We start from the raw sequence: 27,178 nt of genomic DNA, 5'->3' as shown, positions 1-27,178 counted from the left end.
GATCATGTAATGCAGCATCATGCCAAACACTGCCTGCTCTCCTGGGCTGCCCCAGGAACCCCCCAGTGACTTCTGCCAGGACCACCTCTTTTACCCCACCATCATTAATTCACTGCTTGCCAGTAGCTAAGCTGACAGCTATATCTCACTACTCTGATTTTCTCCTGTCTCAGGTTAACACTGGGCCAGCAATTAACTGAATGACAGATGCTATTAATCTGTCTCCCCTCCCTGATAAAGAAAGAAGAATAACTAAGAGAGACTTACAGATTGGCAACTAAACTACACAGCTTTAATGAAACAGTAATGATAAAAAAAGGAAAAAAATATTAAATTCATACAAGTATACAGAAAAACCCTGTCACATTCCTCTCCCTTTTCTCCCAGTAATGCTCACATCACCACGGAGGCTGCAGGGCATCCCTGGGAAAGTCCAGGTTGGACTCCTGGAGTCAGCAGCAGTCAGGAGCTGGAGACAGGAACACACAGGGATCAGGACCACAGACAGATGAACAGATGGAATCCTCCCAGGATGCCAGCCATGGATGAAGGAACAGAAGAAGGAAGGGGCTTGACACTTGTGATCCCTCAAATTTATACTGAGTATGACACGTATGGGATGGTCAATTTTGGTCACCTATCTTGTCTGCTCCTCCCTAAAGATGGATTGCAGGTGTGACCCCTTTAGTCCCTCTTTCCAGAGCCTAAGAATTTCCTCAGAACTGAGTAGTGGCCTTGGTTCTGCATGCCATTCTCTAGCTGTAACTATAAACATTGTTACCAGTCTTAGAAGCAGACACTGACTTGAGGAACTTGCTGCTAATTTCAGCAAGTGCAGCTACTTACAGGAGACTTGGCTGAAAGCAAAATTACAAGAAAGAAAATTAGTTCTATCCTGGCCCAAACCAGGACTTCCACCACCCTTTATGCACTGTCTGCCCCCAGCTAAGGAGACAGGTATGTCTCACCACTCTAATTTTCTTCTGAACACTAACTGTGTCGTTTCCTTTCAGTCACTGCCTGCAATCATAGCCAGTTCTCAAAGGAGGATTAGGGAGGCAGGAGGGTCTGGCAGGTTGGGCAGACTATTCAATGCCACTAGAGGCAGAAAATGCAAAGGCTATGTTTGCCCTAATGCTTTCTCAGCCAGAGCAATCCCTTCTATCATCTTAATCGCCTTGGTTTATGTTTCTGTAAGAGTCTTGCAGAAGTGCCACAGTATCTATAGGAAAGTTTACATTGTAGCCTCCCAGTGACACCCACTTTGTATTTCTTTGTGCCGGTGAGTGGTGTTTAACAAAAGCCACACTTAACCATCTGTGGCCAGCAGTAGGTGTCATTCAGAAGCTGCCTGATAAGCAGCTGGGAGCATCCAGGTGTGGAGACCACAGACCCATCAGCATCACTGGTGAGACTAGGGAGGCCAAGGCAAGAACTGAGAGAGCAACCATGTCCCTCACACCATGTAGAACTTATGCCACTGCTAGTCCTGAAAAAGAACAGCTCCAGCTAGTTCTTCACCTCTCTAACTTTGTGGCAAAGAGGGAGGAGGCTTCAGTTGCTCCCAGCACCATTTTAGGCAGTAACATCTTGACTAAAGCTGAACTAAAGGCCAGTTAGCTTAGGGTGTGGGATGAGACTAAGTCTCCAACACACAAATGGCAAAATAGCTTTCAAATACTAACTGTCCTCTGACATTTTGTACCCAGGCCACAATGAAACCAGATGCCAATACCTTCAGATTCAATGATAAATTCCTTTCCCATCTGGCCTTCTATTCTGAGAGCTTCAGAGAAGGACTGAAATAACTTGATGGCTTTCTGAACTTTCCTGGTTATGGTAATAGCTGCTTCATTCACACTGCACAGGTGTATAAATGTACCTTGGACAATTCTTCTACATCACTTCTCAAGTAATGAATGTTGGTACTTGAGTTAGCACCTGAAAAGAATCAAAGAGGATTTCCAGTAATTGGGTGCCATTTACAACTAGCTCACAGGCACCACTGACTGAGCTGACCATTCGGTGAATCAGTGCAGAATTAATTTTAGTGTCAGTCATCTCTTTTCTGTGCTGTGACAGTGACCTTCCAGGATGCAGAGGAATCAAGCTTCTGCACACAAAAACACCACTCAGACACCCTGCCAAGGACGATGAAAGGATTGACGCAAAAATATTCTGCATAAACTTCAAAAGTGAGAGGAAAATCGGTTTTCCAAAGCTATTTTTATAGCAAGATTGTCACGGCTTAGCAGTTTGGGTAGACCACAAACCTAAGGATAGAATTACTCTCTTTTCCCCCCACAAAAGGAAGATAAAAGGGGAATAAAGACCAGAGACTTTAAGTTGGAAACTGAAAACAACTGCATACAAATTTACTAACACAGAGAAGGGTAACAACATAAGGGATAAAGCAAGAAAGCATACAAATATATATATATTTTGTATATAACATATATACACAACCCAATAGATAGGGGCTCTGACGAGCACGTGGCAGCTCAAGCAGCATCCAGTGGAAAGAAAAGAGGGCGGAGCTGCTGACTTTCCCGATCTTTATAGAGTATGGACAGGGAATGGGAGGGAATAGATCCCTCCCTTTGGATTCTGCCCCTCTCAGAGTCTTTCGTTAGTTCCTCCTGTTCAAACGATGGCACAAGGTGCAATACAGAAAAGTTAGGGCATATTCTAGACTGTCATTGAAGCCTCATTTCCTTCTACACTCATGTATTGCAAAGGGCTGAATCCCTTCAAAAGCTAAATGAAAAAACACAAGTCTTCCAAGATTCTGTATTTATGCTATGTGTTACATATCTAGATCTGCTCTTTTCTCAGAAAGAGAAACCCACTCATATCTGCACATGACAGCTTACCTTTGTACATCTGCCATTTCAGCCTGTGGCCATCTAGTTATAACCTAGACCAATGTTTTATTTCCACCATGGCAGAAAATCAGGCTGCAGAGAGGCACAATGTTCTCCAGATGTGCTGACCTGAGCAGGGCAGGGGTTGCAGGAAAATGTTACAGCTGAAGCTGCCATAGGGACCATAGTGCCAAGCCTGAGCACAACTCCAGTGTACCATCTTGCTTTGCCCCAGAGGGGTCCCTAACCAGACTAATTAATGGCCAGAGGTTTCTTATGTATCTCTCTTTGCAGATATTTCTGATTGTCATCTATTCAGAGAAATACTTCAAATTCATTCCTTTAAGGACACTCCTTGTCCTTACTCACTCCCTGCTTCTTTCTGATTTCAGACCCCAACCCTGCTGTTGGGCTGCAGCAAAAGCCCTCTGCAGACACAAGCATTATGACTTTTCCCTTTCCAGTCGGTCATGAGCACTCAGAGACAAAAAAGACAAGCCAGGCAGCCTGCATTTCCAAAGAACCCAATCCCTCTTCATTCAGCATCCCCAAACCCACAGTCATCCTGCACTTGGAGAAAGCAGAGCCTGGGTAAGCTGCCATTTCCCCGAAGCCCAAGTGACCGTACCATGAAATGTTTTCCTGGTATTGAGCCTATGTTTATCCTCACCAGTTTCTACTTAACCACTCCTCATCAACCTCATCACTCTGAGAAACTATAACTGTATTTAGCCAATGATCACATTTCTGATACCATTTAGTTTCCAGTAATTCTGGTTAGCAACTTACATGGCAGCCCAACAGAAAGGGTGTATGTTCAGATGCCTTTCCTATGTCGTGTTTTTCAGGTTTTGAATTACCAGTAACTGATAATTTTCAATAAGGAATCAAACCTCTAGAGTGAGCCACTTGCTCATATGACCAGCATATTCTCTCGGAGCGTTCTGCAGGAGCTGCTGGGTTTGTTTGCCTCACATCTGCCCGTTCTGAGCTGCCGAAGCACCAGAACCTTGCTGGTGCGTGTGTGTGACACCGAGACACAGGCATGGTTCCTGATTCCCATACAGCAGGGCCACGAGAGTTGGGAAAGGGTCAGTGAGGAAGGAAGCCGGGCTGTGTTTGGAGTTTTCAGTTCCAGGGTGGATCTCTGCAAGCCCTTCTGGTAGAAACAGAGGTGCTGAGGCAGGTGTGGGGCAGCCCCTCTGAAGTCAGCTGGGTCACTCACGGCACAAAAGGCAGAGCTGTAAATCTTTAAAATCTGAAATTGATGCATACTTCAGCCGAAGAGTATTGATAGAGAAGGTACTAGGGTAAGGCGCACACATGCTTGTGACCTCTCCCTGCCAGCAGCAGACAGGAGCTGCTCCGAGGCAGCGCTACTGTGAGGCACAGTCCGAGGCTGCCGCGCGTTCCCGCCTCTCTCTGCCCAAGGCAGCAGCGCCCAGGCAGCAGATCTCGCGAGAGCCGCGGGCGAGATCCGGGCGTTGCCAGAGCAACGGCCGCCAACGCCGCCCGTAACGAGGCGCCCCAGGGAGTGCGAGCGACCCGCAGCGGGGCGACCGGAACGGGCAAAGAGGGAGCGGGGCGGCAGTCAGGGCGTGGGGCGGCGATTCGTCCGGGCGGGCGGGCCGGGAGGCGGCATCGACTGCGGGCAGCTCCCTCCCGGAAGACGACTCGGCCGCGGGGTTCGCTCGCCCCCGAAACCGGGGCCGAAAAGAACGCGGCGACCCAGCGGGACGGAGCCGCCCCGGAGGCGGGCGGGTGCCGGGCTGCACGGAACGTCTGAGCTCGTCGCTTGTAGCGAGGGAAGCGGTGACGATACCTGTGTGCGCTGCCACCCGGTGAACGATCTGCTCGGCCCGCTGGGAGAACCGGCGGGAGGGGGAGAGGCTGAGGAGTATTTGGGAATGTCAAAGGAAGTGAGATCGGTGGAGCCGCACCCTGCGGGCCTTGAGGCAAAGGCGGGAGGTGGAGGCACCGCCAGGAGCAGAGGACTCCCGGCCCCCGAGTCAGGCAGAAGGAGAGGACTGAAGAGAGATGGGGGCGGAGAATGGAAGCGGGACCCTGCTCGGGGCGCAGGCAAATCCCTTCCCGGCCTCCCCCACCATCCCGTTTGCCCCTCCGGGAGATGAGGGGCGCTGGAACTGGAGGAGCTGGCAAATGAGGATGTTGATAAAGGTCCAGCCAGGGAGTTTCCCAGGCAAGCGGCCCCACGCGTTAGGACCGCTCCTGTAAAAAATAAAAGGAGGGTAATTGTCACAAGAGATTTCCTCCCGAGGGGAAGAGAGGGCCCAGTGTGCCAGCCAGACCCATCCCACAGGGAAGTCTGATGCCTCCCTGGGGCCTGAGTCAGAGGTATAAGGAGGAAACTCCCAGCTTTGGTGCAAACCTCTGATTACTGGATGAGATTTCCAAGAGAAGTTCTAGAAGCAGCGAAGAGGGACTTCAGGGTGCTGGGCTGTATGGTGAAGGGTTCAGGAGCACAGGTGGAGTTTTGCTCAATTCCTTCAGTGGCAGGGAATGTTGAAATGAACAGGAAGGCACACCTGATCAGGAGGTGGCTTAGAGGCTGGTGCCACAGGTTGAGTTTTAGGTTCTTCCATCACATTTATTTATTTACTGTTAGCAGTAAATTAGCACTGGGATATTTACTGTTAGCAAGAGATGGAGTGGAACTATCCACAAGGGGTAAAAGGATTTTTGGGCAAGAGTTGGCAGGGCTCATCAAGAGGGCTTTAAAGTCGGTTTGAAGTGGAAAGGGAACAAAACCAGGCCCACTGAAGATGAGCCTAGGGGTGGCATGGCAATGTTAGGGGTAAAACTGATAGTTCAGATTAAGTGCATCTACACCAGTGCACACAGCATGGGCAGCAAACACGAGGAGCTGGAAGCCATTGCACAAAAGGAGAGCTATGACATGATCACCATCACAGAAACATGATGTGATGACTCATGGCTGTGATACTGCAGTGGATGGCTGTAAACCCTTCAAAAAGAATAGATAGGAAAGAAGAAGCAGTGGGGTGGCTCTGTATGTTAGGGAGTGTTTTGATTGTATAGTGCTTGATGATGGTGATGATAAGGTTGACTGTGGCTAAGGATGACGGGGGGGAAGGTGAGGTCTGTTACAGACCACCCAACCACAATGAGGAGGCAGATGAAGCATTTTACAAGCAGCTGGCAGAGGTCTCACAATCACTAGCCCTTGTTCTGGAGGGGGACTTCAATCCATTGGACATCTGCTGGAAATCTGACGTAGCAGAGAGGAGAGAGGCTAGGAAGGTCCTCAGTGTGTATGGCAGATAACTTCCTGACACAGCTGGTGAGTGAGCCTGCCAGAGGAGATGCCTCATTAGATCTGCTGTTCACAAACAGGGAAGCACTGGTGGGAGACATGGTGGTTGGGAGCTGTCTTGGGCTCAGCAACCACAAAATGAAAAAGTTCTCAATCCTTAGTGAAGTAAGGAGTAGGGTTAGCAAAACCTCCACCATGGACTTCCAGAGGGCAGTCTGTGGCCTGTTTAGGACATTGGTTGAGAGAATGTCTTGGAAGATAGTTCTGAAGGATGAAGGAATCCACGAAGGCTGGACACTCTTCAAGAAGGAAATCCCAGGAGCAGGCTGTCCCCATGTGCAGTAAGATGAAATGGCAGAGAAGACCAGTCTGGCAGAAGAGGGAGCTTTTGCTTGTACTTAGGAAACTACCTCCTATGGCAGAAGGGACAAGCATCTCAGGATGAGTACAGGGATCTTGTTAGGTCATGCAGAGAAAAAAAATGAAAGGCTAAAGCCCAGCTGGAGCCCAATCTGGCCACTGTCATAAGGCACAACAAAAAGGTTTTTACAAGCACATTAACAATTAAACGAGAACCAGGAAGAATCTCCATCCTTTATTGGATATGGAGGGAAACATTACAACCAAGGATGAGGAAAAGGCTGAGATACTTAATGCCTTATTTGCTTCCATCTTTAGTAATCAGACCAGCAGCCCCAAGGGTATTCAAACCCCTCAGCTGAAAGATAATGATGGACAGCATCACAACCCCCCAAAATCGAGGAGGAAGCAGTGAACGAATTGCTACAACATCTGGATATACAAAAGTCTATGGGGCTGGGTGGGATCCACCTAAGAGTATTGAGGAAGCTGTCAGAGGAGCTCCCCAAGCCTCTCTATATAGTTTATCAACAGTCTTGGTCAACAAGGGAGGTCCCAGATGACTGGAGGCTTGCCAGTGACACCCATGTGGCACCCATCTACAAGATGGTCTGAAAGGAGGATCCAGGGAACTACAGGCCTGCCAGCCTAACATCAGTGCCTGTAAAAATTCTGGAGAAGTCCATCTTGAGTGTGCTCACATGGCAAATACAGGGGATCAGGCCCAGCCTGGATGGGTTCAGGGAAGGCTGGTCCTGCTTGACCATCCTGGTCTCCTTCTATGAGCAGGTGACCTGCCTAATGGGTGAGAGAAAGGTTGTAAATGGACTTGTAAACCTGGATTTTAGTGGAGCCTTTGACACCATCTTTCACAGCACTCTCCTAGAGAATTGTATAGAGAGTACTCTTGTCTGGGTTAAAAACTGGCTGCATGGGCAGACCCAGAGAGTTGTGGTGAACAGAGTTAAATCCAGTTGATGGCTGGTCACCAGTGGTGTTCCCCAGGGCTCAGTTTTGAGGCCGGTCCTGATCAATAGTTCTATCACTGATCTAGATGAGAGGATTGAGTGCTTCCTTGGCAGGTTTGCAGATGACACCAAATTGTCTGGGTGTTGATCTGCTTGAGGGCAGACAGGTTCTGCAGAAGGATCTGGGCAGGCTGAATCAATGAGGCAAATCATATGAGGCTTAGCAGGGACAAGTGCTGGGTCCTGTATTTTGGTCACAACAACTGCAGGCAACTCCACAGGCTTGGGGAAGAGTGGCTGGAAAGCTGCCCTGTTGGGAAACAGGGCATGGAAAGAAGAAAACAGACATGTGAGCAATCCTGACTCTTTAGCTTTAGCTAGAGTAAACTAAGGGCCTTGAGACCCAGTTGCAAGGTTACTGAAAGATGAGCTATGGGAAAAAGATAAGGGAACTGGCAGTAGAAAAGAAGAACAACAGGATAATGAGGTAGCCAGCAGAAGTTCTGTGAGAACAGAATTTGTGTCCAAGATATAGCCACCTGCAAGATATCGTTATATAAACAAAGGCTCTATATAAAGCGAGTGTCCACTGTTAATAAACAACTTCACTTTAACCATATTGGTGACTGCGTGTCATCCTTTAAGCCTCCGCGGATTTTTTCCTACACTGCCCTGTGGAAAAGAACTTGGGGGTGCTGGTTGACACCCAGCTCAATACAAGCCAGAAAGTGGCCAAGGTGGCCAACAGCATCCTGGTTTGTATGGGAAGCGTGGCCAGCAGGAAAAGGGAAGTGATTGTGCCTCTGGTCGCAGCACTGGTGAGGATGCACCTCAAGTACCGTGTTCAGTTCTGGGCCCCTCACTACAAGAAGGACATTGAAGTGCTGGAGTGAGTTCAGAGAAAAGCAACCAAGCTGGTGAAGGGTCTGGAGAACAAGTCCTGTGAGTACAGACTGAGGGAATTGGCATTTTTGAGTTTGGAGAACAGGAGACTGAGAAGAGACCTTTTTCCTCTCTATAGCTACCTGAAAGGAGGTTGTAGTGGGTGCTGGCCTCTTCTCTCAAGTAAATAATGATAGGACTAGAGGAAATGGCCTGAAGTTGCACAAGAGGAGGTTTAGACTAGCTGTGAGGAAAAATTTTTGATGCTCTGATGGGCATGGTGATCTTTTTTTTTGACAGCTGTGCACAGTGATCCTAGAGGTCTTTTTTAACCATGACAGTTCTGTGAAAATCAAGACCTGTTCTTCTTAGGAGAATTCCTGAAAATCAGTTTGAAGCCAGCTTTTTCATTTCTCCTGTGAATTTCCATTACTTTCCCCAAATATTTAAAGGTATTTATTTAAAAAAAACAACAACAAACAAACCAATCAAACAAAAACAAACAAAAAACCCCAACAAACCAACCAACCAAAAGACCCAAAACAAAAACCTGAGATACAGAGTGACACAGGAATATTAAAGAATATTGTCTTCTGTGGGCACCATTTAGCTACACTGGCCATCATTTTGTTAAAGCTCAGAATTTCCTCAGCCTTGTGATCTTTTTTAACCCTTTAATACTTGTCACGGTCTTTTCAGAGAGAACTTCATGTTCATACCTTTAAGATTGGCAGACACAGTAGCCTTGCAGTCTCTCAGGCTTCCTTCCCAGTGATCTGCCTCCTTGCAAGCCATTCAAAGTTATGCTCCCTAACTCTCCATGGTCCCAGCACTTCTTTTCATAAGGATCAGCCACAAACATAGCATTTCTTCAGCAAAACTTATTCCAAGTTTGATCCTGTGCAAAATTTTCACCAGTTTGTCACTGAAAGGGCCAATTTCATTGAAGACTTTTTGCCAGACCAGAAAGTTCAAACCAGCAGGCAGGTTTCTCAATTGAAACTCAAGGAGAGGAGGGTTTCTAGTCTTGAAACTGTTTTTGAAATCTTTCCCAACAGAAGACCTGTCTTTTGTCAGGGTTGGTTTCCTACCAGGACGGGTAAGAAAGGGTAGAGTGGTGATAGATAACCCTCAAAAATCCTCAGTAATTAGTTCCCATCTTCCTATATATCCTTATATATATATATCCTTATATACAAGCCTTTGGATTAATTAACAGATTATCAGGGTTTGATGCTTTAAAGAGCTTACTAGCAAGACTTTTCACAGAATGAGAGAAGGTATTTCCATTTGTTTCCCTTCTCCCTTTCCCACCTTGCCTCCTGCTGTGTTTTATGGGTCTTAAGTGTGCCTCAAAAAATGTTCCCTCTCTGATGGCCTCTGACTGCTTGGGGTCATCAGAGGGCCGAGTAAGAGGGTTGCTTTTGTAATATGGAAAGCTTCTTCCAGACAGAGGAAGACACTGCCTAGGGCTTCTATATTCACAGCCTTTCTCTGTAGTGCCCTTTTCACAGGGCTTTGTTTGATAAACCCTCTACACACCACACACCCCCCTCTCCCCGCCTAGGACATTAGTGAGCATACTTACCTCAAAAGCATAATAAACTGGAAAAAAAACCCAAACCACCAAAACTATGACAGAGCCCATCCCAGAGATGAGAGGCTTTGTACCTTATATCTCTGTCTTTTCTACCTCTAGGAAGTTTGCTGGAAAGGAGAGCAATTATGAAGAATGCCTTAGTGGCTCAAATCCTGCTCTGTAGACTCCAATTTGCATCTTGAGGTGGAAAATAGAAAGTAATCCTATTTTCAATATAGACAAGGGTAGGCTGTGCTGATACTGAGTCCAAAGCACTTCAAGAAAGGTCTTTGTGATAATGCAATGCATAGGTTCAGAAAACCCCAAGAGCAGGATGTTAAAGTAAAAGAAATGGCCCGAGATTGTAGCAAGACAAACCTTTTTTAGGGCACAGTGCTCCAAGGTCCAACCAGGTGCTCCAGGAGAAACTCACAAATAGTGCTCTGAGTCTGATGCTCTCAGGGCTGAGCAGCCTGAATCAGTGCTACTGCTCCAAAAATGGCCTCCCCTCTGGCTTCCTCAGGTGTGAGCTTTATTGGCCCCCTAATCCTGCTCATGTGCAGTAGGGGCCCGCCCTAATCAGGCACAGGTGGGCTTAACACAAGCTCATGCCCACTACCTGGCAATTAGTGCCACCTGGTTGCCTCATTTCACTACAACAGATCTCTGACTGAACCATTTCAGTCCATGACATCAGCGCACAGCCGCTCCCCCAAACTTTTCAGTATCAGAGAAGCCACATCTACACGAGCACAACAGGGTGGGGATGTCCCATCTTTCTTCCTGTCTCATGCTGTCTGGTGCAGCTGAGCATCAGTGCCCATGGATGCCAATGGCCAGCTATCACCTTCCATCCTTCACCACCTCTGTGTGCTCTCAGGCTCTTCAGCCAGGTGATACTTGTCCAGAGTGCCCTGCTAAGCATCAGCTCACACTTGCTGCAGCCCTTCTCTCCCTCAACCCACACCCCCTGACATCCATCACCACTGATAGTGCTGTAAATCTGGGCTGCAGCCAGGCTTTGCATGGGTTTAGTACTTTGCCATCTCTTATCTTCCCAGTTCAGAGACCTTCTGAATGCCAAGTTTTCTCCATGCCTGTCTTGCATGCAGTACAAGGATCCTGAACCAGGCACCATCAGTTTAATTTTACACCTCTTTGTAGCATGGTGACCTATTCTAACAGCAGGCAAGTTTAGCTGGAGCAGGGTCACATGCCCTGCTTGACACTGGATTTTGAGGCAATGCCTAAAGTTTCTTGACACTGCATTGCCAAGGTACCTAAAATGTATCAAAAGGGTAAAGAGGTGGAGTCACTCAAGGTCTGCATAAAAATATATTTGCCAACCTGGATATAGCCATTATCTCTCCCTGTCCCCTCTTCACCTGGCCTACAAGATAGTGAGCAGTGGCAACAAGCCCCTGCATAGCATAACCAGCGTGATAAGTGTGTCCCTGCAGTATCTGTTCCACTTCCCCAGGTGACCTTGAATAAGAGATCCAGTGCTCTGCAAAGGGAGCCACGTGGTGATGAGGATAGTTCACCAAACTTGGAGGTGCCTCTGAGGCCAAGTCAGACTGTGCCTCACTGTGCCATAGATAAGAAAAAAAGATGGTTCCTTGTCATAGGTGGATCGCTCCTAAAGGGGGTGGAAGGCCCTATATGCAGACAAGATCACTTCTTAGAGAAGCTTGCTGCCTCACTGGGGTCAGGATTAAGGATGTAAGGCATAAAGTCCCCACCCTACTTAAACTCACAGATTATTACCCAGTACTTATCTTTCAAGTAGGCAGTGACAAGGTAACCACCAGAAGTCTGTGGGCAATGTAGAGAGACTTCAGGGCCCTGTGTCAGCTGGTTAAGTGATCAGGAGCACAAGTAGTGCTCTCTATCCTTCCAGTTGTGGGGAATGATGAGGGACTGGTCAAGATGAGCCAGCAGATCAAAACGTAGCTCTGAGCCTGATGCTACCATCAGGGGGTTGGCTTTTTTGACCATGGCTTGAATTACAAGAGCCCAGGCCTGCTGACTAGAGATGGGTATAGCTTATCCTGCAAGCAGAAAAGGGTCCTAGGACAGGGCTAAGTATGAAGGGGGTGAAACTGGGGCCACTAGAGAGGAGCCTGGATGCAACATGATAGTGCTTATGGAAGAGGAGGGTCTTACAATCTTGGTTCTCTGTGAAAAAGGAGGATGATGTCCCTTGTGGCAGGATGAAAGCAGGAATTGGTGAGAGGTTGGCTACTTTGGAGACATCTGAGTATGGTCTGGAGGGTATTAGGACTTCTCAAAAGGTGGCCCGGCTGAGGTGCATCTACACTAATGCATGCAGGAGGAGCTGGAGGCCATTGTGGAGATGGAAAACTATGATATAGTTGCCATCACAGAAACATGGTGGGATAACTCACAGTTGAAATACTGCAATTGATGGCTTCCAACTTTTCCAAAGAAATAGGCAAGGAAGGAGAGGTGGTGAGGTTGCCCTCTATGTTAGGGAGACATGATTGTCTAGAAATTAATGGTGGTGATGACAAGGTTGAGAGCTTCTGGGTTAGAATCAAGGGAAAGGCTAATAAGATGGACATCATCATGGGAGCCTGCTACAGACCACCCAAAGAGGATGAAGAGGTGGTTAAATTACTTTGTAGACAGTTGGGTAAGGTCTCAGGGTGTCTACCTCCTGTTCTCATGGGGGGATTTCAACTTCCCAGATATCTGCTGGAAATATAATACAGCAGAGGGAGAACAGTCCCAAAGATTCCTAGAATGTGTAGGAGATAACTACTCATCACAGATGGTGAGGGAGCCAGCAAGAGGAAGTGCATTCCTGGACCTGCTGTTTGTAAACAGAGAAGGTCTTGTGGGGGATGTAATGGTTGGAGGCCATCTTGGGCAAAGTGACCATGGAATGATCAAGTTTTCAATTTTTAGTGAATCAAGGAGGGCAGTCTCCAGAACTGCCACCTTGGACTTCAGGAGAGCAGACTTTGATCTCTTCCAGACCATGGCTGAGATAGTCTCTTGGGAGAAAGTTCTGGAGGATGTAGGAGTCCAGAAAGGCTGGGCATACTTTAAGGTGCTGACTATCCCCAAGTCATGGAAGGCAAGCTGATGAGGCAGGAGACCACCCTGGTGGAACAGAGAGCTTTGGCTGGAACTCAGAAATAAAAGGAAAGTTTGTGGTCTTTGGAAAAGAGGACAGGCAATTTATGAGGATTACAAAGATACAGGGAAGGTGTGTAGAGAGAAAATTAGAAGGGCCAAGGCCCAACTGGAACTAAACTTGGCCATTGTGGTGAAAAATAACAATAAATATTTCGATAAATATATCAACAACAAGAGGAGAGCTAGGGAGAATCCCCATCCTTTATTATATACAGAGGGAAACACAGTGACCGAGGTTTGAGAAAAGGCTGGGGTAATTAATACTTTCTTTTCATCAGTCTTTAACAGCAGGACTAGTTGTTGCCTGGGCACACAGTTCTTTAAGATAGAAGACAGAGACACGGAACAGATCAGGCCCTGGGTAATCCATGAGGAAATGGTTGTGGACCTGCTTCATAAGCTAGATGCACGTAAGTTGATGGGGCTAGATGGTTTACACCCTAGAGTGCTAAAAGAGTTAGCAAATGTGGTTGCCAAGCCTCTCTCCATCATCTTTCAGAAGTCTTGGCTAACCATGTATGTCCCATTGGACTGGAGACTGGCAAATGTCAGTGAACCTTCTTCACCAAAGGCCAGAAATAGGATCCTAGTAACCACAGACCTGTCGGTCTCACCTTGGTGCCAGGGAAGGTCATGGAACAGGTAATCTCAAGAGCCATTATTGATAAGTTAAAGGTCAACCAGACAATCAGGTCCAGTCAGCATGGGTTCATGGAAGGCAGGTCCTGCTTGACAAACCTGATCTCCTTCTATGACAAAGTGACCTGCTTAGTGGATGAAGGAAAGGCTGTTGATGGAGTCTACCTGGACTTCAGTAAAGCCCTCATAACATCCTCATGGAAAAGCTGGCTGCCCATGGCTTGGATGGGCAAATATTCTGCTGGGTTAAACACTGGTGGCATGGCTGGGCCCAAAGAGTTGAGGTCAATGGAGTTAAATCCAGTTGGTGGCCTGTCACAATTGATGTCCCCAGAGCTCAGTGCTGGGGCCACTTCCATTTAACATCTTTATTAATCATCTTGATGAGAGATTGAATGCACCCTCAGTAAGTTCACAAATGACACCAAATTGGGAAGGAGTGTTGATCTGCTGGGTGGTAGAAGGGCTTTACAGAGGGACATGGACAGACTGGGTTGGGCTGAGACCAACCCTATGAAATTCAATAAGGCCAAGTGTTGGGTCCTGCATTTTAGTCACAACAACTCCAGGCAATGCCACAGGCTTGGAGAAGAGTGGCTGGACAGCTGCCTGGCAGAAAAGGACCTTGGTGTATTGACTGACAGCCAGCTGAATATGAGCCAGCAAAGTGGTGGCCAGTGGCATTCTGGCTTGTATCAGAAATTATGTGACCAGCAGGACAAGGGAAGTGATCCTGCCCCTGTACTCGGCACTGGTGAGGCCCCACCTTGAGTACTGTGTTCAGTTTTGGGCACCTCATACAAAAAGGACATTGAGGTGTTGGAGCAAGTCCAAAGAAGGGCAGCAAAGCTGGTGAAAGGTTTGGAAAACATCCTTCAAAAGGAACAACTGAGGGTGTTGGGGCTGTTTAGTATGGGGAAACAGAGGCTGAGGGGAGACCTTATCACTCTTTACAAATACCTGAAAGAAGGTTGTAGGGACAGTGGGGCTGGCCTCTTCTCACTGGTGACAGATGACAGGGGAAATGGCTTCAAGTTGCATTAGGGGAGATTTAGGTTGGATATCAGGAGATACGGCTTTACAGAAAGGGTTGTTAAGCACTGGAACAGGCTCCCCAGGGAGGTGGTTGAGTCTCCATCCCTGAATGTGTTTAAAAATCTCCTGGATGTGGTGCCTGGGGACATGATTTAGTGGTGGGTCATCAGGAATAGGGTAATAGGGTTAGAACAAGGTTGGACTTGATCTTGAAGGTTGTTTCCAGCCTGAGCAATTCTATGACTCCATGATTCTATGGTTATCTCTGTAGAGCTAATGGTGCCTTCTTGGTCTCATGTCACACCTGGTGGACAACCCAGGGAGACTCAGTCTGGACTCCTTCACAGAGAGCAGCAGAGGAATGGTTAGGTACAGTCCTCCTCTCAAACCTGTCTCTTTCAGTGAGGGACATAAAGGCATGGGTAGAGTTAACTTTTCCTCACTGCCCCTTGAGTAGAGTTAACACTCTCTTAGTTAATCTCTTTTAACAACCCATTAGGCAAGAGTAACCTTTGCATGGTACTCTAGAGTTGGACCATTGCTCAGAAGGCTTATCCAAAGCACAACTTTACTGAAAATTGGGTAAGATTATAAAGCTTGTCAAGAAGCACACAACAATATTACTCTCAAGGCAACAGGTTACAACTGTCAGAACTTAGCAAAGACTCTACACTTGCCGAACCTTTTCCTAAAAAATTTATTCAGTCTTCCTGCAAAGGTCTGGTTAGGACAGTCATATCAGTGAAGCATACAGTTAGCTAACTGTCCTGAAATCTGAGAGCTACAAAGCACCTTCGTGTAGACTTTCTATCAGTGGTTCTTCTGAACAGTTTTTCCTATGTCTCTTGAAACAGCCTCCTGTTTGAGCACAAGCCTGACCTATCCTGAAGTCAAACCAATTATTTCATTCCTTGCCCACAGCTGCTGAGACAGTCACACTTTCCACTGACCATTTAGCATTTTCATCACCTCCAGCTGACTGGGACTTTCCCCAGGGAAATTTAAGTCTTGTTACTGTTGATGCCCACAAAGTCACCAAAAGCATATGCCCCAGTGCTCTCCTGAGTAGCAAATGTTTTTTATACTGCTCTCTTTCTGAACTTCAAGACAGCTGGTCCTTCAGCTAGTAAGTTCTCCATCTTGGGTGCACGTTTCTCTGGCACAGCAACATTTTTATAATGTACTTATAAAAGGAGTGTGTAGGGGCTTCCATCAACACATGAAGTCATCCTCTATCCAGGAAGATCTCATCAGGGACTTGGTTGTAATCTTGAAAAATTCTCCAGGCTTCCAACTACCACCAAGGCTTTATCTGCCCATATGTACACATTTCCATTCACTTCTGGTCTTGCCAGCCTACCTAGTTACTGCTTTTTGATATCCAGGTCATCTTTCCAGTTCTTCTGATTTGAGCACACACACTTCCTCACTTGGGACCAAATGGATGAGAAAACATTTGTGTGCCCAGTCACAAGAGTACACCAGTATCAGCTGCTCTAATTGGAGCCATTTTTCCCAGTAATTTCCAATGGGGCAACAACAGTCTTGCCAAAACCAGCTCTTGGTTCCCTAAGCACTTGCTAGGAGACACAGCAGGAACGGGGCTTGTCAGAGCAGCAGTGAGTCCTTTCAGGCTCAGAAAGCACTGAGCAGCTCAGTGAGAGCAGTGATACTCCCTCACTTCTGGACAGTGCCTTGATAAACACTGTGAACCCAGGGAGGAAGGACTTTTCACAGCCCATTTCCCAGCCATCTGAGCCATGCAGTTCTCAGCTGCTAATGCTCTTGACAGATCACTGTGATACACAGAACTCAGTGCCTGCTCTTTGTCTCCTCCAATCTCAGATTGGAAACAGAGTTTGAAAACACATTGTCATACCTTCAAATGTTTTTTTCTTTCCTCCTCTGCAGACCTGCTCCTCACTCATGGCCTTGAGGGTGCAGGGAAGAAGACACTCAGCATTTCAGGAGATGGTGTGTTTAACCCTGTGCATGATGGAAGCAGGAGACATGCATTAGCAGTATCACTGTGGGCAAGAAGCTGAGAATAAGTGATGCTGTAACTCACAAACTTCAGGCATCACCAGTGATGTGTTATCTCGGCATAACTCCACCTACAAGCCACTTGCTGAAAATGAGGTACACCTCCAAACTTGTGCAAGTAACAAGCTCAATGCCTTCTCCCCTAGATAAAATAATGATTAAAGATCTTTATTGGAAGTAACAGGAAGCTTTGCTCCCATCTTGAAACTTTGCAGGCCTGGTGACTTTCCTGACTACCTACATTTATAAAGAAATTCGGAGTGCAGAGGCAGTAAATCCTTCCCCTACCAACATTACAATAGTATCTCATGGGTGATGAGATTCTATTTTGATCTATTTTCATCTATAGGTACCAGTGTGCTTTGCAGATGAAAGTGTATTATCGTCATCACTGCTGCACATTCTGGAGAGCAGTCAGGAGGTGACAAGGCCAAGGTTAAAGAACAACAATAGAAATGAGTCAGAATCATGGAAGACAGTTAGGGAAATGCAGCAAAGCTGTGTCCTCTGTAATTAACACAGCTCAGGATGTCCCTGTTTTCAGGGAAGGCCCCCAAAAATGAGTCTTTGAAGGGCTGCAAGCCACAGTGGTGTTTATCAAACCTAGTATTCTTTCTCCATGTGGATTCCCCTGTTTTTACTTCCACTTACTTGCTCAGGACTAACTTTAGGAAATACCACAGAAAACCATGCTAAAACACATATATGGCATAAAGGGAGTAACAAACACACAGAGACACCTTTCTTGTAACTCTCTTTTGTGAGCATCTGTTGTGAGCCCTTTCCCAGGCCAAGGACTTTCTACTGAAGATAACAGTCTCCGGCCTTTATACCAGAGGTCAGTGCAACAGGCAACACCTCACTTCCAGCAAAAGGGACTTTGGTACTGCACAAAGACTAAGAGATGCCTAATCCAAACAGCTACTGGCTCCAAACAGCTCGTTACCCTAATTTTATAAAAAAATAGCCAAAGCTTGAGGAGCAAAAGGATTTTTGTGTAAAGGCTGTGGCTGTCCAAGAAAACACGATACCATCCTGAACTACCACCCTTGTGCACTTGCTCAGCACCCCTTACTCACACAGTGCTGTGTCTGCACTACTGTCCTGCCCAGCACCCATTAATCTTCTGACATCCAAAATCCAGCACTGTCATATCACTGCCAGACTGCAGGATAAAGAGCTGCAGGTCAGGATGACTGAAGCCTCATTTGAATGCAGTGTGCCCACTCCCAGGAACTGCAAATACGCCAAATATGAAGGACAAGCCAAGGGAGCAAGGGGATTGCTCTGAATTCTCAGGGCAGTTTAAAGGGAGCAGGCATGAAAGTTTTGTTTTAGCAGAGATCCTGCAATCCATCTGACATCCAAACCCTTCATCTGAGGTACATCCTCACTTGAACCAACACTTCACTTCTTACAGAGTACTTTTTAGTGGTCTATTGATTTCAACAGATCTCCCAGTAAACATATTACAGAGGGACCAACACCCCACTGTTCAGTGCAAAAAGGAAAAAGGTTTTGAGAGGGTAGATTACTGGCAAGTCAATGTGATGGCTTTAATTTTGGCACCAAGCAGCCCACCCCAAAGCAGGGTGTAGCACAAGCTCCTTTCCATGATCTGTCCTCAAAACTGGTGTCACCTTCTGATTCAGCTTCCCAAAGCTCCTACCACCCTCCCAGCATATCCCCATCCTAGTAGCAAACATCACTTGCCAGCTCCAGCTCTGCCAGGGCAAGGGACATCCCAAAACCATCTGCCTGCCAGTCCCAGGTAGGAAATGATCTCATGAACAAGCAAAGCAGTGGGCCTGGAGAACACCACAAGGAGCAGAGTGGCTTGACCACATGAGGTGGGGTCTGGCAGGTGGCAGTATTTGGGAGCAGCCTCTTCTGAGGAGCAAAGCAAGAATTTAATTTCTAATACGGGGCTGTTTGTGCTTCCTGCCTGGTGTTACAGCCTCAAAGGAGAATTAGTATTTACAGGGCCCTGGTCACGTAATTCCATTGTTCCCTGACAGTCAGGAGGCTGACATGAAAGAGGAAGAGGGAGCAAATCATCCCAGCAGGCTGCCCCAGCCCCAGCTCCCTGCCAGCAGTGGCACTTTGAAGGGTGGCAAAGCAGAAGTCACGGTGAAGTCAGTGATTTCCCACCTCCTGCCACAGGTGCAGCACAGAGAGGGGCAGTCAGACAGCTGGGGCTGGGGCTTCTTTCTCTTCAGGCATCTTTTGACAGTGGAAAAGGCAAGAGGACCATAGGAAAGATTTTTTTCTCAGGCAGTCTAGAGGATACAAATGCACTCCAAAGTCCTTGTATACCCAAAGACATTTGGTTTAAATAGAACTTTAAAGCTTTTTGAGGGATTTCAGCTTCTCAACTGGTCCAAAGCAATCTCAAGAGTCATTATGTTTTCTGATGCCCACAGATCAATGTCATGGCACAAAGAAGCCCAGTGCCTTCTGCAGGGGTAAGGAGAGGCTCCTCCTGCAAAGGGAAAGCTATGCCAACAGACCCTGTCAGTCTAAACAGGCCACACACATCAGTGGGCACACACAACAAAGCACAGGTGGAGAGAGAGAAGAAGATAGGAGTCTCACACAGGGGATTTGTGGAGAAGAGGGGAGTACAGGATGAGAGGGTAAAGTACACATGGTAAAGGGAAGCTAGGAGCAACTCCTGCCCTCACAGGAGCCCTCAGCAAGAAGCAGCCCAACATGAATAAAAGCCATTTAGGGAGTTAAATCAGGATGTTGCTGTTCAGTGTTATTAAACACGGAGAAAGGAATATTGCTCTTGATGGTTTTGTTTGGAAGGGATCTTAAAGACCATTTAGTTCCAACCCCCCTGCATGGACAGGGACATGACCAGGTTGCTCAAAGCCCCATCCAACCTGGCCTTGGACAATGCCAGGGAGGGGGCAGCCAACATCCCTGGACAACCTGTGCCAGTGTCTCACCACCTTCACAGTAAAGAATTTATTTCTAATATCTAACCTAATCTGCCTTCTTTCATCTTAAAACCATTATCCCCTGTTTTCTCACTACACACCCTTGCAAAAAGTCGCTCCCCAGCTTTCCTGTAGGCCCACTTTGGATAATGGAAGGCCACTGTATGATCTCCTTTGGAGCCTTCTCCAGGTTGTTCAACCCCAGCTCTCTCAGCTTGCCTTCAGAGGAGATGCTTCAGCACCCTGATCATTTCTGTGGCCCTCCTCTGGACTCACTCCAACAGCTCTACATCCTTTCTATGTTGAGGGTTGTAGAACTGGACACAATACTCCAGGTGTGGTCTCTGGAGAGGGAGTAGAGGGAGACAACCACCTCCCTTCACCACCATGCTAGCCACGCTTCTTTTGATGCAGTCCAGGATACAGAAGAGTCAGAGAAGACTTGCACTAGGAAAAGTCTTGCATCAGTACTAAGCTGCAACTGAAGACAAAGGCTTTTTACAGCAAGACCAGCCATTCTAAGGGATTCCAGTAAATTTCTCTGGTTATATTCTTAGTCTGTGCAAGGAGAGTCCTGCATCTCCTAGGGCTGCACAGGAATGAATGCAGTAAAGATTAAACACCAAGATAATGAATTAATAGGGGTTGTGCAAATTGCCACGTAAGTAAAACTCTGTTTCAACTCAATCAGCTGAAACTGCCTTGGTGACCGCTTTTTTCTTGATTTTGAAGTTTCTGAATTTGTTCTTGAGGGACTGCCTTGACTTAGTGCTGGTTGTATCTTGGGCACTGTTTTTGCAGAGATTAGGACTCAGTCTCTCCCATGAACAGCATGAAAGCAGACTAAGCATTTCAGACAAAATGAGGTACACATGCACAATTTCATCTCTGAGAAAGATCCAGCCTCCAAATTTTGACAGTCACCTTCAGAGGACCCAGAATTTCACCTGCAGTATTTCCTGACCTATCAAGCAACCATGGAATGCTTTATAGAATGAGAATTTCTGCTTCTCTATATCTCTGGCATGGTTTTATACATGAAATTTTAATATTTTACTTTGTTTCCTTTCCCCATTTCATTTTCTATTTTAATTCCAAGACCATTGCCTGTGTGCAAGGATAGCAGCTGTTTTATTCCTGGATTTAGCACGTAGTTACCAGAAAGAGAAACACGAAGCTTTCTGCAGGAAACACCTTTTCCTGATTTGTTTCTGTTTTCCTCAGGTTGTAGTTAATACCCACTTAGAGCAAAAACAGAGATTTGGGGTTTTGTATCTGGAAAGAAAGAGTTCACTCCTTGTCAGCAGCAACTCAAGTCCTTTCAAAAACAGAAATATTTTCACTCTTTGATTTCAGCAACACCTTTTGCCAGTGCTATGAATCCAATCTTCTGGCAGAACTGTGCAGGCAGTGAGACAGGGAGACTTCATTGAAATATGAAGAGCAAAAGGGATCACAACTCAGGGCTGCATAAAGGATGCCTGAGTCCTTCCTGCATGACATTCTGTGTCTGCAGAGCTGCCACAAAGCTGCTTCAGAAAAGGGTTCATTCTGCAGTAGCATTCTTTCACACTGAACAGTTCCTCACATCACAACTTTTACAGCTCCATCAGTGGCCCACAGATGGGCAACACTTCATATTTCCACATGCAAAAAAAAAAAAGAGCAAAATCCATTCTGCAAATCTGGGATTTTTATTTGGGGCCAACAGCAAAGCTATGGAGAGAGCACCACACCTCCTCCGTGACAGCTGACAGCTCGTGGGGAAAATATTGAAGTCAGCAGTTTCCAGGCATGGGAAGGCTTATTGCTTGGCCAAAGGGCTATTTCAGTGGGCTGGAGGAAAGTAGCATCATGCTTGCATTGCCACGAGCCTGCTGGAAGTAGAACAGGTGCTGTGACAAAAGTTATTTTTTGCCTACATGAGCCACGAGGCTTGGTTAGGTCCAAACACACTCAAAGTAAGTGCTGAAACCTTTGGGTGCTTATCCGCTACTGAGTAAAGCTCCTAAAAATTTGAAGTTTTTGCATTCCTGGCTGTATTTATCTCCAGCCTTGCTTGAGAAACCACTTTGAGGAATGAGGGGATGAAGTCACTGTACTACTGAAAGCTGCTATGAAGACTCAAGGCCTCTAACAAAAAGCCCAGCACCATTTTCTGAATGGAAAGGTGCATTGCTTAAAAAAATGACAGTCTTCTCACATGGGCATCCTACCCCCATCCCACTTGAGGTTTTTATACTGACCCCACTAGGAAAGTCAGATAATGACCTCTCCTCAAGACAATCCCCTACTCCCCTCACTTGGCAACTCACCTGCCTTTTCCCTTCCCTTGTCTCTTCTTCTCTTTGTCCACATGCAGGCTTTGGCTGGTCCTTGAACCTACAATTCTCTTGCAAATGTAGACTTTGCAGCACTTAATCACCACTCATATCTGCACATGCCTGCTCGGGATGATCACTCACATAACTAAGGGCTCAGCTGCCCTGGATGGTATACATTTGCAGATGGTTTTCAGTCCCCTCACCAGACCTTGTTACCACAACACTGGGAAGCTATAGTTCCTCCATCTCTCCCCACACTTTTAACTTTTCTTGCACTCATAAAAGAGGACAAAGCACAGCCAACTTTCCATACTACCACTTTAGCACTCAAAAACCCATCCATGCCAGCCATAACAGCCTGCTTCTCCCCTGCCTAAGCACATCAAGCCCCTCCATGAAGGCTAATTCTCCTCAGAACTCCTCAAGTTCTCAGCAGTTCTGGTGAAGCTAATGTCACCCATCAGCCATCCCATGGACCATCATCCCAGATGTCAGACACCCAGAGGAGCAGACCCCACTCACTGCATGGGCCCCAGGCCTGGGACAGCGTTCATGATGGGGAAAGCTGAGTGGGCAGCTGAGGCCAGGGAACATGGGCAAAATGTGTCCCAAGACACCTCTGTGAATGTGAGCTTGGATGGAAACATAGAAGACAGCAGAGCCTTTAAGGAGCAGAGCCATGCCATGGGGGCTAAAACACCCCCCAGAGAAGTAAAAGGGGTGTAGGACAGGGAACCATGATGGATGCTACCGTTATCCACATTGTAAGGGCCTCTTGTACCAGACAGACAATATGAAAGTTGTTGACTTTAGTCACAGACAGTAGAAAAACAACAGGCATTTGTGTTGGGGCACAGACACATTTAGGGCTTACAATGCCCTAAGAGCCAAGAGCTGAAGAACTACTACTCACAGGTGAAAACAGGGAGAAGAGAAATAAAAAGAGCAAGGATAGAGTCTCAAAATCTTCTTCTGCCCCATCTTGGAGTCACTGAAAGCTGATTGAGCCTTCACATGACAAGGGCACAAGGCTGGGACAAGGACAAGTGTCTGCAAATCAGATGTCCAGATAAAAATGTTGGTAGGTTTGGTTTTGGCACTCAGTTATTTTAAAAAAAAACCACTAAGGATGTTTTTGATCATAATTTTTTTTTTGGTTTTCTGCTTGTTTTTAATATGAGCTGGGCTGTCTTTTCCTTCCGTTTCTGAACTTTCACCAGACCCTAATTTCTCAACATTTTCTCTGGGGGAAAAAAAAAAGGCTGGAAACATTCCTTTTCATTTAAAAGGAAGCTGAGACTCCCTGACAATGGGATGACTCCAGCAGCTACGCTTTTAAGAGCACTGGAAATTACACGAGTCCTGATAAAATTGTAGGAGTTGGAAAGACCCTGTTTCCCCTGAACAATTATGATCTTTTGCCTGTGGGTATTTCTGTGTTGAAATGTCTCTAAAGTTCCTGCTATGTCATTGAATTTGCATGCATTTCTTTTCAGTTTCTTCCTTCTCCAGCTCATGCCAGAGAGTAAACATTCCTAAAAATCAACTAACCACACTCCCATAACTTTACAGCCTGAAGACCTTGAAGCAAATGAGCCTTGAAGAGTAATTGTTAGCATTACAGGTTCCAAATGATGCTGAATTATGCAGTGCTTAATGAGTGCTGCTTAGTGAATTGGACTGGGGAAAAAAGTTGGACAACATGAGAAAAAAAACCCACTTCTCCAACTGATACACAAATGCTAGGTAAAAACCTCACTGTTTTTAACTGTTGACAAAAAAAAAAAAAAAAAAAAAAAGGGTGGGTGGGTGGAGAGGGGGCTGTGTGTTGAGGCTGAACCAGAACAGTGTGTAATGTATGGAGCATAACCAAGATGCATATTCCTAGCATGATAAATAAATTATTGACTGCAAGAGATAATTGTTTGTTTGTTTGTTGTTTTAAAAGTATGCAGCAAACAGTTTAGTAGCATTATCACTAACCACACCAGAAGAAAAGAAACAGCAATAGAAATAATGAAGAAAACACAGTGGATACCTGTGCAGTGATGTCTGGTGATGTATGTTCTTTACAGAGGGGGTTGGACAACATGACCTTTAAAGGTCTCTTCCAACCCAAACCATCCTGTGTTCACCAATATCTCTATGTGTTCATCTGTATTTCTGCACTCTCTACCAATTAGCTTCATCAACATTATTGTTGTTGTTATTATTTTTTTCATTTTTCACACATAGAAATCAACTCAAATTAAGAAGTAATTAAGAAATCAATGTAGAAGATAAGCAGATTGCTCAAGATCACACAGGAAACAAGTGAGGACTTGGGCATGGGAAGTAGGTGTTACCCTGAGTGGACTCTTATGTGGTGGTGGCTTCCTAGAAACAACTTAGCATTGCATTGGACCTGGAAAACAAAAGGCTGCTCTAATGTTTGGAGGTCTTCTTCCCCCAAACTTAGGCATTTTTCATGGACAAGAAGTTGAGAGAAGGTAGGAAGGGAATAGAGGAAAGTCTTTTTAGGCCCTCACCTCTGCTTCATGGGTACTGTATAGCAGTGAGAGTGATGGACAGAGCAGTGAGAAGAGCAGGGGTCTCAATGGGTTGACCAAGAAATCCCCATGCAGCAAGTACATGAAGTGCCTTGCATTTCTGGCAGGTAAAGACAGTCAGCACATGGCTCAGGTGTGTCAGCACGAGGGGCACACTGTGGCACCACAGAAGCAAATAACCCTGCCAGTCCCAGACCATGGATTCACCCCTGAGTACAGACTCTGCATCCTCAAGGTGGGGGAAGGACGTGCTAGGTTTACCAATGCTTACCCACCACATTGTGCCATCTCCTTCATCCTCCTTCCTGAGTTTCTCACACAGGCTGGCTGGACAGCAAAACAGCAAGAGCCATGGCTTACCCCTGCACATGATGAAGCAACACTTGTGAGGGAGGATGGGGAGAAGGGAGGGGTAAGTAGGTGATAGCCTAATTGAGGCATGCATGATAACACCTTGCCAGCAGCCAGGCTGTAGGCATTTCCTGATTATAGGATGCTGCCAGCTTTGCCACCTCAGAGCTCTCCTTCACACAGCCCTTAGATGCTGGTCACAGCCCCACTGCACTGATGGAGAGGTGTCCAAGGCCACTGTCCTGCTGTCATGCAGGCAAGGAGTTGGAATTAGAATCTTTAGGTTACCTTCTGGCTTGCTACTCATCTTTGGGTATTCAAACACAGGTGTCTGCCTCTATTGACACTGAGTGATAAGCAGACATTTTTTCCATTGGAAAGAATCTCAAGAATTTCCCTGTTCTGTTTTTATTCTTTTTTTTCCTCCTGCGTCATGGTAAGGAGACTGTTCTCAGAGGTTGCAAAGTGGCTGGCACAAGGCAGAGGTGGGATGGCGCTTTTTAAAAAATTAGATGCCTCCCCCCTTCATTCCCTTCTCACAAGCACAGCCTCTCCAGGCCCAAGCTTCAAATCTTCATTTAGATTGAAGTCTTCCTTCCTATCTGTACCCCCAGCTATGTCTAATACCTGGTCCTTAATGTTCTGGTCCCTGACTTGTTAACAGGTTTACCAAAACAGCAGCCACCTGTCTTGTGGCACTGACCTGCCCCAGGGTTCCATTACCAGAAAGCTTCTACTGTTGGGGTTTTTTTTTGTTTCGGTTTTTTAAGCTTAAAGGTGTCTCACATACATATTTCAGGTAATTTCTTATGTCATTTGAACTGGTTAGACTTTTTTCCCTCAAGAGAAACCAGCCCTGGCTTTCTCTGATACACCCTGGGAGCAGGAGGAAGACCCAGTGACCCCACATGCAGTGCTCAAACACCCTCCCAGTATCAGGTACCATGGGGAAGACCCCATGTCACAACAGGGAACATCTGCATGTACAGGTGTGCAGACACACACGTGTGCACACACAAAAGATTGAGAAGTGCCTGCACATGCAATTGCTGTAGGACAATGCTTCCCTCCCCCTGCTCTGTGCTCTGCTATGACTTGGAAAGCACAAGCACAACCAAGGGCACCTCCAGCCCTCCTCCTGGTACCTGTGCTTAAGTGCATCTCTCCCTCTTGGGGTGATGGTGACACTAATAAGCAGGCACCATCCCTGCCATAGGAGGAAAAATATGAATACAACCCCCCCACACACCCTGGTGTAGATTAAAACCAGGCCCAGAGGGGATTAAACCAAGCACCTTGGGACACCAGCTTACCTAACATGTTTGACAGGGCTTGGCCACTGAACAAGTGAATAATTGGCCATCTCTTCAGCTCCTCATAGCAAATAGCTGCTCCAGTCATCAGCCATCCTCTGCCTTGGGAAATGGAGAGGCATGGAGAAGGATCAGTGTTGGGCCCAGTTCTGTTTAATATCTTTATTGATGATTTAGATGAGGGGATTGAGTCCATCATCAGCAAATTTGCAGATGACACCAAGCTGGGGGGAAGTGTGGATCAGCTGGAAGGCAGGAGGGCTCTGCAGAGGGACCTGGACAGACTGGAGAGTTGGGCGGATTCCAATGGGATGAGGTTCAACACGGCCAAGTGCCGGGTCCTGCACTTTGGCCACAACAACCCCATGGGGAGCTCCAGGCTGGGCACAGAGTGGTTGGAGAGCAGCCAGGCAGAAAGGGACCTGGGAGTTTGGATTGACAGGAAGCTGGACATGAGCCAGCAGTGTGCCCAGGTGGCCAAGAAGGCCAAGGGCATCCTGGCCTGTATCAGGAACAGCATGGCCAGCAGGTCCAAGGAAGTGATTCTGTCCCTGTACTCAGCACTGGTGAGGCCACAGCTCGAGTCCTGTGTCCAGTTCTGGGCCCCTCAGTTTAGGAAGGATATCAAGGTCCTGGAGCGGGTCCAAAGGAGGGCAACCAGGCTGGTGAAGGGACTCCAGCACAGATCCTATGAGGAGAGGCTGAGGGAGCTGGGGCTGTTCAGCCTGGAGAAGAGGAGGCTCAGAGGAGACCTCATCACTCTCTACAACTCCCTGAAAGGACGTTGTAGCCAGGGGGGGGTTGGTCTCTTTTCCCAGGCAACTCTCAGCAAGACAAGAGGGCACGGTCTCAAGTTGTGCTGGGGG

General features: G+C 46.8%; 1 long non-coding RNA gene across 1 annotated transcript; it reads left to right on the top strand.

Annotated features, from left to right (window-relative positions):
* Positions 1 to 13,471: 13,471 nt before the first annotated feature.
* Positions 13,472 to 17,011, top strand: LOC139794381 (uncharacterized). The gene is made up of 2 exons (XR_011725104.1): positions 13,472 to 15,156; positions 16,699 to 17,011. It is a non-coding gene; the product is annotated as an uncharacterized lncRNA (long non-coding RNA).
* The last annotated feature ends 10,167 nt before the right edge of the window (positions 17,012 to 27,178 follow it).

Source organism: Heliangelus exortis, chromosome 3 (assembly GCF_036169615.1).
Source record: "Heliangelus exortis chromosome 3, bHelExo1.hap1, whole genome shotgun sequence".
In the NCBI taxonomy this organism is placed as follows: Eukaryota; Metazoa; Chordata; class Aves; order Apodiformes; family Trochilidae; genus Heliangelus; species Heliangelus exortis.
The sequence above is the reverse complement of the archived record's forward strand: the minus strand, read 5'-3'. Positions and strand labels throughout refer to the sequence as shown.